This window comes from Ascidiella aspersa, chromosome 5 (assembly GCF_963924565.1).
Source record: "Ascidiella aspersa chromosome 5, kaAscAspe10.2, whole genome shotgun sequence".
NCBI lineage: Eukaryota > Metazoa > Chordata > Ascidiacea > Phlebobranchia > Ascidiidae > Ascidiella > Ascidiella aspersa.
This window is the reverse complement of record NC_139451.1, coordinates 15,305,546-15,315,166: the sequence shown is the minus strand read 5'-3', so window position 1 is coordinate 15,315,166 and position 9,621 is coordinate 15,305,546. Positions and strand designations below refer to the sequence as shown.

At 33.9% G+C, this 9,621-nt stretch overlaps 2 pseudogenes; both read left to right on the top strand.

Moving 5' to 3' along the window:
- The first annotated feature begins 1,702 nt into the window (after positions 1 to 1,702).
- On the top strand, positions 1,703 to 4,223 carry LOC146145076 (uncharacterized; annotated as a pseudogene).
- A 136-nt stretch (positions 4,224 to 4,359) lies between these two features.
- LOC146145075 (uncharacterized) lies at positions 4,360 to 5,680 on the top strand (annotated as a pseudogene).
- The last annotated feature ends 3,941 nt before the right edge of the window (positions 5,681 to 9,621 follow it).

Sequence of the window (9,621 nt, the reverse complement as noted above, 5' to 3'; positions counted from 1 at the left end):
AAAGGCCCTGCAATTCCTACGGAAAGTATTATATGGCTTTTATGGCTCCCTTAGCTAAAAAGGCTCCTGGCCTATAAGCTAACATAAAAAAGGAACAAAAATTTAACAGAACTTGTTTTGAATGTACATTCTTGCAGAGGCTTGTCCACCAAATGTGCCGCTGGATGCTGTCGCAATAGGCCAGATTAACAGCGTAGAAAATGTACGAAAACGATCTTACGGCTACGGCTCAGCATTTAGGTGATTTGTGTCCATTTGAAACTGTTTGTCAGATTTGTTTAATCTTGAGTCTAAAAACCTTTATGTTTACCCAAAACAAAATCCGGTGCTAAAACAGCGAAGCCATAAAGGCACCGGTCAAACTATAGGGCGTTCAAAGCAAAACGGTGGATGCCTGACCGACGGCCCCCGATCGTCCCCCCTATACCTACAGTTTCAGGAACAATTTTAGATATTTAGGCCTATTCGAATAAATTTAGGACGTATTCCGGCAGATTTACGTCCTATTTAGAAGATTTCGATCTTCTTCTGTGTGCTATTTACCTTCATCAAAAATTCGTAACGGAACGGTCTCATAGGCCTAAAACTAGTCCGGCACTGTAGTGGCAAAATGACTTTAAATAAGGCGACAAATTTGCTTCAGGGTCTATTGATTTTGTTTAGACATTAAAGACCAGATCCCAGTCAAAAAATATCCTGGAGTTATACCTGGGCCAAACTAGGCAGGTTCGGATTAGCAGTGGTTTATCTTAGACTTTTTTTAGATAAGTGACCTACGACGATTTTAGCTTGGGAAGTCATATAAATGACATGTTTAAACCGAAAAAAGTTTTTTTTTATGTGTTTGAAAAATTTTTTGATGTTAATGTACATTGTTTCCATGATATTCTAAGATAACCCATGCGTAAATCGAAGATATGCCAATAATATTTTTTATATACACATAACATTTTAATCTTTTAGCTACTTAGTTATACATTATAAACATATAACCCGTAATGTTCAACCACTTTTAATTAGATTTCTATGATTTGATTTGTATAATTTCGCGGGCGCTTTTCATGGGTTCGCTACAGCGAATTTAAATACGACCACGTTTTTGCGGCCTGCTAGTTTTTGGTCGGATTAAGCATTTTGTGATTTAGCACTTAGTGTGGTAGGTTGTTTTTGTATTAAAGATAATATATATTTTCTAATTTAAACACTTATTAATGATAATTAAGGCGCTGGTCTAGAATCATACTTATTTTTTGTTTTAAGCTAGGCCTACGTACAGTAACGAAACCAGTTATTAAAATTGTAATCTGGGAGAAAAAATAGCGCAGGTCTAGAATCCTACCATTTGTTCAAATAGTTATTGAATCAACGCTTTTTTATTTAGGGTTAGGGTTTCTTGAAAGTAGAGATATTGGTATTAACAATAGTTTTGGGTAGTAAATAAAATGATATTTCATTTTAACGTTATAACAAATATGACATTGTTTGGTTTTCACCTTATACTTTTAAGATATAGTTATTAAGCCTGACTGATTACTAAGAGCTTGATAGACAGTGTTTAGTATCAGGGTATACAAAGCAAGGCTGTTTGAATGTGCTTTGCTTTATATTTATGTGCCTTTGTACCAACAGCTAGTAAAACACTGGAAAAGATTACATTTTAATTTTTGGTATATATCTGATAACACTTTTTGTATTTACTGCAATGGGCCGACCAGTAAATAAAAGATCGTTTTACAAATCTTACAATTCACTGTCAAGAAAACAAAAATGGATTCGCAATCGAAACAGATTGCAACAACAGACCACTAACTTTAGTACAGAAACTAGCAGTAAAGGGCAACCCATAAACAATGACAGCACCAGTGAATCATCTACAAGTTTAGATGCTGCGTCATCAGTTGACCATAACTCCGACTCAGAACAATCCTCAGAAGACACTAATGATTTTGACACAAGTTACTGGGGAGAGGTTGAGAACAGAGAAGAGCATTTATCTTCCTATTTAAATGTAGCTGACCATGCAGACACAACACAAATAATAAGATCATGGGCTTTAAATGAAATTAATGTCCCGAAAATTTCAGTGTCAAGGTTGTTAAAGAGTCTTAACAGAATCCACCCTGAACTACCAGTTTCATTTAATACATTGCTGCTACCTAGGCCAGATCTTCAATACAAACCATTAACAGAAGGAATTTATGGACTTTCCAAATTGGATGACTTCTCTAAAAGACTTGTTGTATAACAATTTTAATGATATGTCTGGTACTATTCGATATTCCTTGGTAATTAATATTGATGGGCGCTGCCTTTGTTTAAACATTCTCCTGACTATAAATTATACCCTATACTTTGCACAATTTACAAAGTTAAGAGCAAACCACTTTGTATAGGTATATACTCAACAGAAAAGTCAACTTGTCGAGAAATGCCAAACCCAGAAATTTTTTTAAAAGATTTTATGCATGATATTGAACACCTTAATTCTAACCCCATATCTTGCGATAAGGTCAAGTTTGAAATGGCTGGCAAAGGCATATTTGTTTGTGATGCTCCAGCAAGGTCAACACTTAAAAATATAAAATCTCATAATGCTTATAATAGCTGTGAACGTTGCACAATAATAGGAGAATATGATGCATATTCTTATCATGTTTGTTTAGTTGGGAGTGTTGACAATTTAAGAACGAATGAAGATTTTGTTTCTCAAGTTTTATAAAAATCACCACACTGGTATTTCTATACTTGCTGACTTTGGTGTGGATATGATCCATGGATTTGTTCTGGATTATATGCACCTATGCTGTTTAGGGGTTGCTAAACGCCTACTTTCTTGGCGGAAAGGAGTTAAAAGGTCATTTTCATCATTGTTTTACTTTGTTTTGTGACTTATAGTTTTGTCCTAAACATATATATCTCTATATATATATATATATATATATACCTAACATTAGGGATGTCCAATAATAGCGCATAAAAGTTGATATCCCATGCCAAGTAGCAGTATTGGGACTCGTTCGATACAAAGTAGACTTAAAGTAATATCGCTGAAGATCTAATATTAAGTTATAGAAATTTCCGCCATGTTTTGCGATCCAAGATTTCTAGCTTTGAAGCTAATTTATTTCAAAATAGCAGACCAATAACTGGAGTAGTAACTAAACTACTTAACGTTTAAAAAATTTTCTACAATCGTTTTAATTTGATAGATTTTGCTTATTTCAACATAGCAAATACATCATTTGGGATTGGATTGTCATAATTTTTGTCAAAAAAAAAAAAAATTTGTCATCTTCTATCTCTATGATAAACAATAGGATAGAATTATATAAGGACTACATACCAATTGAGTTTAATCGCAAAATGAGGAGTCTATCAGAACTATCCTACTGGAAAGCATCAGAATTTCGTTTATTTCTTTTATATACTGGTGCTGTGCTATTAAAATCTAAAAACATTTTATCAAAACAGAGGTATAGACATTTCATTAGTTTATTTGTTTCTATGAGAATTTTGCTTTCACATTCCTGTAGTGAAACTAGATTTTAAGTGAATGCAAAAAATTGCTTCAGAACTTTGTAAGTAAGTGTGCTACACTTTATGGTAAAGGGTTTGTCACTTATAATGTTCACAGCCTTTTACATTTGGTAGAAGATTGTCAAAACTATGGATCTCTTGAATTTGTGAATTGTTTTGTGTTTGAAAGTTACGTTGGGCTTTTGAAAAATTATGTAAAATCTGGGTATAAACCATTGCAGCAAGCCAGTTATTATGTATTTCATTCCAATGAAAATATTTTGTCACTGGCATGGAATAAATATGCTTGTTTTAATAAAGGCGATGCTTTTGGTGTTTTTGAGGGAGGTGTTTCACTGCCTTGCTTTCAAAATTCTGTACATTTTCGAAAATTTAGACTTCACTCTGACAGTATAATATATGCTAATTCTGTTGCCAATTCTACTATAAAATTAAATGAAACCATTGCGAAAGTTGTTGACATAATTTCGCATGAAGGAAACATTTTATTCATTATTAATAAGTTTAAGTACATTATAACTTTTTTTGAACGACCTGTACCTTCCTCTACTGTGGGAGTGTTTAATGTTGACTGTTTAAGTGAGGAATTTGAAGTTATTAGTTTCAGTGCTCAAATTTGTAAATGTATTATTCTGCCTTATAAAAAGGGATTTATTGCAATGGAAATTATTCATTCTGTTGTATAATCTAGTAGTGTTATGTATATTTGTGGTTAAGCAGTTTCTGTCTTGTATTGTATTTGTGACTTCACAAATATTTTTTTTATTACATTGTTACAGGTTTACATTTTTAAAGATTTGAATTTGCTAGCTTAACAACGAAATGAAAAAATTTGTCTGCGTCAAATTTAGAGGAAATACAACCGATGTGGTATATAGAGGTTGGATGTTAGATACTACTACATGCAAATGGCCTATTTCTGGGGATATACAACAAATGGCCAAAGATTGTGTGTTGCCTCAATCTAACTGGAAAGCTTATGCATGCACAATATTATGTGAATCAAGTATGTCCGTGTTTACATAGACACCTATTTGTATACTTGCATACATAACATTTTGTTTTAACTTGCAGAATCATATGACGGGTGCCTTAAAAAAGGGTATTCTTTAAGTGACATTGAGTCGTCCGAAGAGGAAACTGATCGAAGCATGTCACAAACTGATTGTATACTACCACCACTCGTGCGTAGCAACTCTATTTCACCAAAGCGGTGAGTATTTTCTATATGCTTCTAATTAAATAGGGTTAACTTAATATAAATTAGATGTTTGTTTTATTTTTATGAATAATATTTTGATTTCTCAACACCGAAAAAGCAGAAAGTTATGAGTCAAGTGCCAAATATTACTCATGAATTAATGAGAATTTCTTCTCAAATAAACCATTTAACACAAGTCACAAAAAATATTGAAAATAAAGTTGATTCTTTGGTAATAATAAAAGATGGAAAATCATACTTTGATTTTCAACCGGCCTCCAACGAGATGGAGTTGAATGCCATCTTGGATAATATTGAGGTAACATGGTTTGTCATAAACAAGTCTGCTCGCTAACTTCACATCCTAATTTTTTTTTTACACGAATCTGACTTTGATAACATTTTACAGGATTATACGGACATAGCCAAACGAACTGAAAAAAGTTCATTACGGTCCACAATAAGAAGCTTTTTAAAATTATTCTTAAAACGAGAGTTAGCAATGACCTATTCTTGGTCCGGGCTAGGAGTAAAGAGACAATTAACAAAGAAGTGTTTTAAAAAACACCAACTTTATACAATTTTAACACGTAAGTTCATTGTATTTTTGTTCCTATTGTGTATAATTCTAAAATTACAAAGAAGTAATATGCAGATTAATGTTATTTATATACTGTGCATATGTTTATAAAAGTGTCAAAAGTAGACCTGTTTAAAATCATTTATGTTTTATTAGGTATGTTGCAGTTTACATCGTTTAAAAATGCAACAATCGAAAGCATAGAAAACGAAATTAAAGTTACCCTGGCTGGGGTTACTGACTGGGATGGTGGCCGTGAAATAAGACGGGGCAACCTCAACCAGGCTTCCGAAAAGAGGTCGACATGCGGCAGTGATAGCGGTAGCAGCACAGACACTTTACCCTGTGATGACTTTGAGTAAAAAACGATTTCAAAACAGTTGTGTAAAATGTTGTAAGAATCTTTCCTTGTGGTAAGATGTTGCATCAAGTTTTGAATGCCTTTTTAATTTTCTTCCGCCATTGGAACAACTGTTTCTGCAGGGTGCGCCAAAAAACCCTACCACATTTAAAATTGTTACTGTATCAAAGCTGTGGCAGTCTGACAGGAGGTTGAATTAAAATATTGCAATTCAAGCTCCTGTCAGACTGCTACAGCTTTTGGTACAGTGACAGTTTGGAATGTGGTATGTTTTTTGGCGCACCCTGTATTATTACTGCTATCTTTTTTTTCATTTTCTACATTTCGTTCTTCTACATAATGCCATTGTGATTGTGTACTGCGTGTTGTACCTCAATTACATTTTTCATATGTTTTTTCAATTCTGGTATATATTTGGCCAATCTAGTTTCACGTTTGGCCCATATGAAATGCCTTGTATGGCAAATCAGCGAAAATCTAACATGGGCCGATGTTACCTTTCCGGTCTCCCAGCAGAGATATATCTAGGGGATTTACGCGATCTACTGGTGGTGGGCCATATTTGACCAGGAAATGATCAGGAAGAATCACTGCCTAAAATGTTGATTCATTTTTCGGCACTGCTAAAAGAACGCCAATTTTATGTCGAAAGTAGCAAAGGAGCCCAAATGTTTAGATTTAATAATAAAAATAAGTTCATGTATACTTTATCTAACGTATATCTGTGGTATTAAGGATGCATCTTTGTCTGATGATTACTAATTTGTTCAGGCAAACGCTCTGCTCTTTCAGTCCTTAAAAGAGTAAGGAACCAAATGCGTTCGTCTATGGACAAAAATAGGTTGCATTCCTCAGCTCGTCTCGAGATTTTGGGGAAAACAAGTTAAATGAGTCTGTTTGACAAGTGAATCAAAAATCGTATTTCATGTTAATTCTGGTTGGAACATAAACATAATAAAAACGACCAATAGGCCTCTGAATGCCCTACAGCCTCAGGTCCATGAAAACCCTAATCCGGTCCTGGGTAGGTCAGCAGCTGTTGTTTTGTGGGTGCAGTAAAAAGAAAAAGGGCAAGAAAAATTTGATAAAATTGATCGAGCGTAAAACTGAAAGGCATGTGAGGCAGTTTCTTCTGTAATCACCCAAGTCGGTGAACCCAACCATTCGATCACTTGATGCATTAAACAATGTTTTCTTTAACTAAACAAATATATTAGTTTTTTACAGTTAAAATCGATAAACGAGGTTCTGCTAATAACACATTTGAGACAATTTTTGGTCTTGGATGACTTGGGCTGTTTGATAAACGTTTCTATAACCGATAAAACAATGTTGAAGAGGAAAATTAGGACGACAGTGTTAGAGTTGGGAATACATTTATAATCAAGAACAAACAAAATGGTTTTAAATGTTTTCTGGTAAATGATTACCTATAACACTGGTCTACAAAAACAAAAAATTGTCCGGTTTTGATTTTGTCAACTGATTCTAACTAATTTTGGGTCGGTGAATCCGAATATGAAGTCAGATTACCTCTATCACGTCAGGTTTTTTAGTAATGTAAACAATTTTAGTTGAGTAAGATCCAAGTGCAGTTATGAAATAATGTTTTAGAAAAAAATATTAGTCAGCCTAAAGTTCAACAGTGACCAAAACAACGTGTTAATTTTTTTTACTAAATTACCCATGAGCTTAGAACAGGTCAAAATAGGACACTTGTGCTTGTAATTTAAACAGTATAATTTTGATTATCCTAATAGATTTTAAAGAATTTGGAATAGAATAGCAACACATAAAAATAATTTAGAATATACAGAGGAAGACAAAACAAAAATGGAGACCTTTTATTTAAGTCAGATAAAAAACGCAGTAAGTACAAAACAGGGAAGTGTTACTCAAATAAAAATAATTTAAACTGATTTGTTTTGTCTAGTTTTAGGTAAATTTACATAAAATTTAACAATTTGCTTTTTCGGAGTTTAGATTTACAAGAGTAATGGCACAATTGAATCTTTGGAAATGAGGATGTCCAACAAATTATTGAAAATGAGAAGTGTTTTTTAAGTAAATTGACAAAAATAGAAGGAAAATGTAAGGCTGTAGTAGGCCTAGTGTTGGTTATAGAATAAATAGTTTTATTTTTTACAAGTAATCTATTTTAATAGTTACAATGCCTAAACTTTCAAAAGAACAGATTTTAAAAAGTTGAGAAAAGAAGTTCAAGATATTTTCAATTCAAAACATTGTAAGTTTGTTTTGAATATTGCCAAATTGCATTTAAAAGATGGTTATATTGAAATAAGGTATTTTAGGTCAAGTAAAATGTTGCCAAAAGGGTGGAATGTACTAAAAAAATGAAGTGTAGCTAATATTTTTTTGTATTTTGCAGCAGAGGCTATTGGAAATTCAACAAAGTTACCATATTCCAAAAGTAATCTATTAAAGGACTCCCAGATGGAGTTAAATGTCGCATACCGTGTAGGTACGGCCCAAATTATTGCCGAAAATCATTTGTGGTGCGAAAAACATTCGTGTGTCGATCAACGAGAGGTATGTTGTTTAATGCAGTGCAGCAGTTGGGTCAATGGTGCAAATCTAAGCCAGTGTTAGCACGCAACTTGTTTGGCTTACAGCACCCGATAAAAATTATAAATAGTTACGCAGCACCCTGCTAAGTTCGCAATAAAAAAACTTCGTGTGCGCTCCATGAACACCTGTAAGAGCAGTTTGGTTGGACATTAGTTCACAATTTAGAACATTATAAACGTGCCCGACCAATCGTGTAAAGTACGTGTTCAAGTAAAAAGGTTCACCCTCAGCGCAGCTTGACACAGACCGTTTGTGCAGAATTTATATGGATAGGTTATAGCAATTGCGAAAAAGCAGCACTTTCACGGTCTGCAGATATAATTAGATTCTTCGTTATATATATAACTAGATGAAATACCCGACGTTGTCCAGATTTAATAAAGTATTTACCAGTTTAATTTTAACTGGTATGCTAAAGGATTAATGTAGTGGGAACGGCAATTAATCACACCCACAATAACCACGATAAACGATACTGTACGAAGTCTACCTGATTTTGAATGGGTAAACAAAATGAAACAATTCACCATACTGTGTGCTCTTTATCACTATTGTGTATTACGCTGTAACGTGTTTAACTGCTAGCCCCATGTTAGAGCCCATTATTATGAAAAATAAATGTGGCAATCAGTATATAAGCAAAAGGTAATGATACGGATAGCGTAAGATCTTCGTCAGAGGCATAAATACTGCGAAAATATTTTTTTTAACTTTGGGTTATATCAGCAGACTTAATAGCGTGATATTAGAGCAAATACGTAATCCTGGTACCAAATGGCGTACAACGTAACAAAATTCTGTATCGTGTTCATAATAAAAATTGCTAAACCTCTGCAATAAAAGCCATAATTTGCAAGCTCCATCAGATTTTATGTGGCAAATATACTGTACCGTTAGAAGTAAACCAGGTTAAAAAGTAATTGCGACGAACACTCGCTTGGTAAGCGAGGTCGTTCCTCCGTGTGTCTAACATAGAAAGAAGAGACTCTTTTACAGATTACGCTTTATAATTTCACACTGAGCATAAAAGTCTTAACTTCCAAAGTGTGATGACTTTTATTTGATTTTACGGTTACGCAAAAGCTGCCTGCATCCAACGTCAGACAAACCCCTATGAAATATGAATTGCTTGCTGTTTAAACTGCGACAATAAACGCGATATTTTGCAAACTTCGCCTAATTGTTGCATGGTTAAACAACTGCGAAAAGCATTTTTGCGGTCATGGAAAACATGTAGTCCTAATTGTTATACAGCATATGTGTTGGTTGCCCTTTGACTATTTTTTGCGGATTGTCGCTGAGTAGGGTTAATTAAACGCTTCCCCACAATTGGAGTTAGCCTGTGTTGTTAAT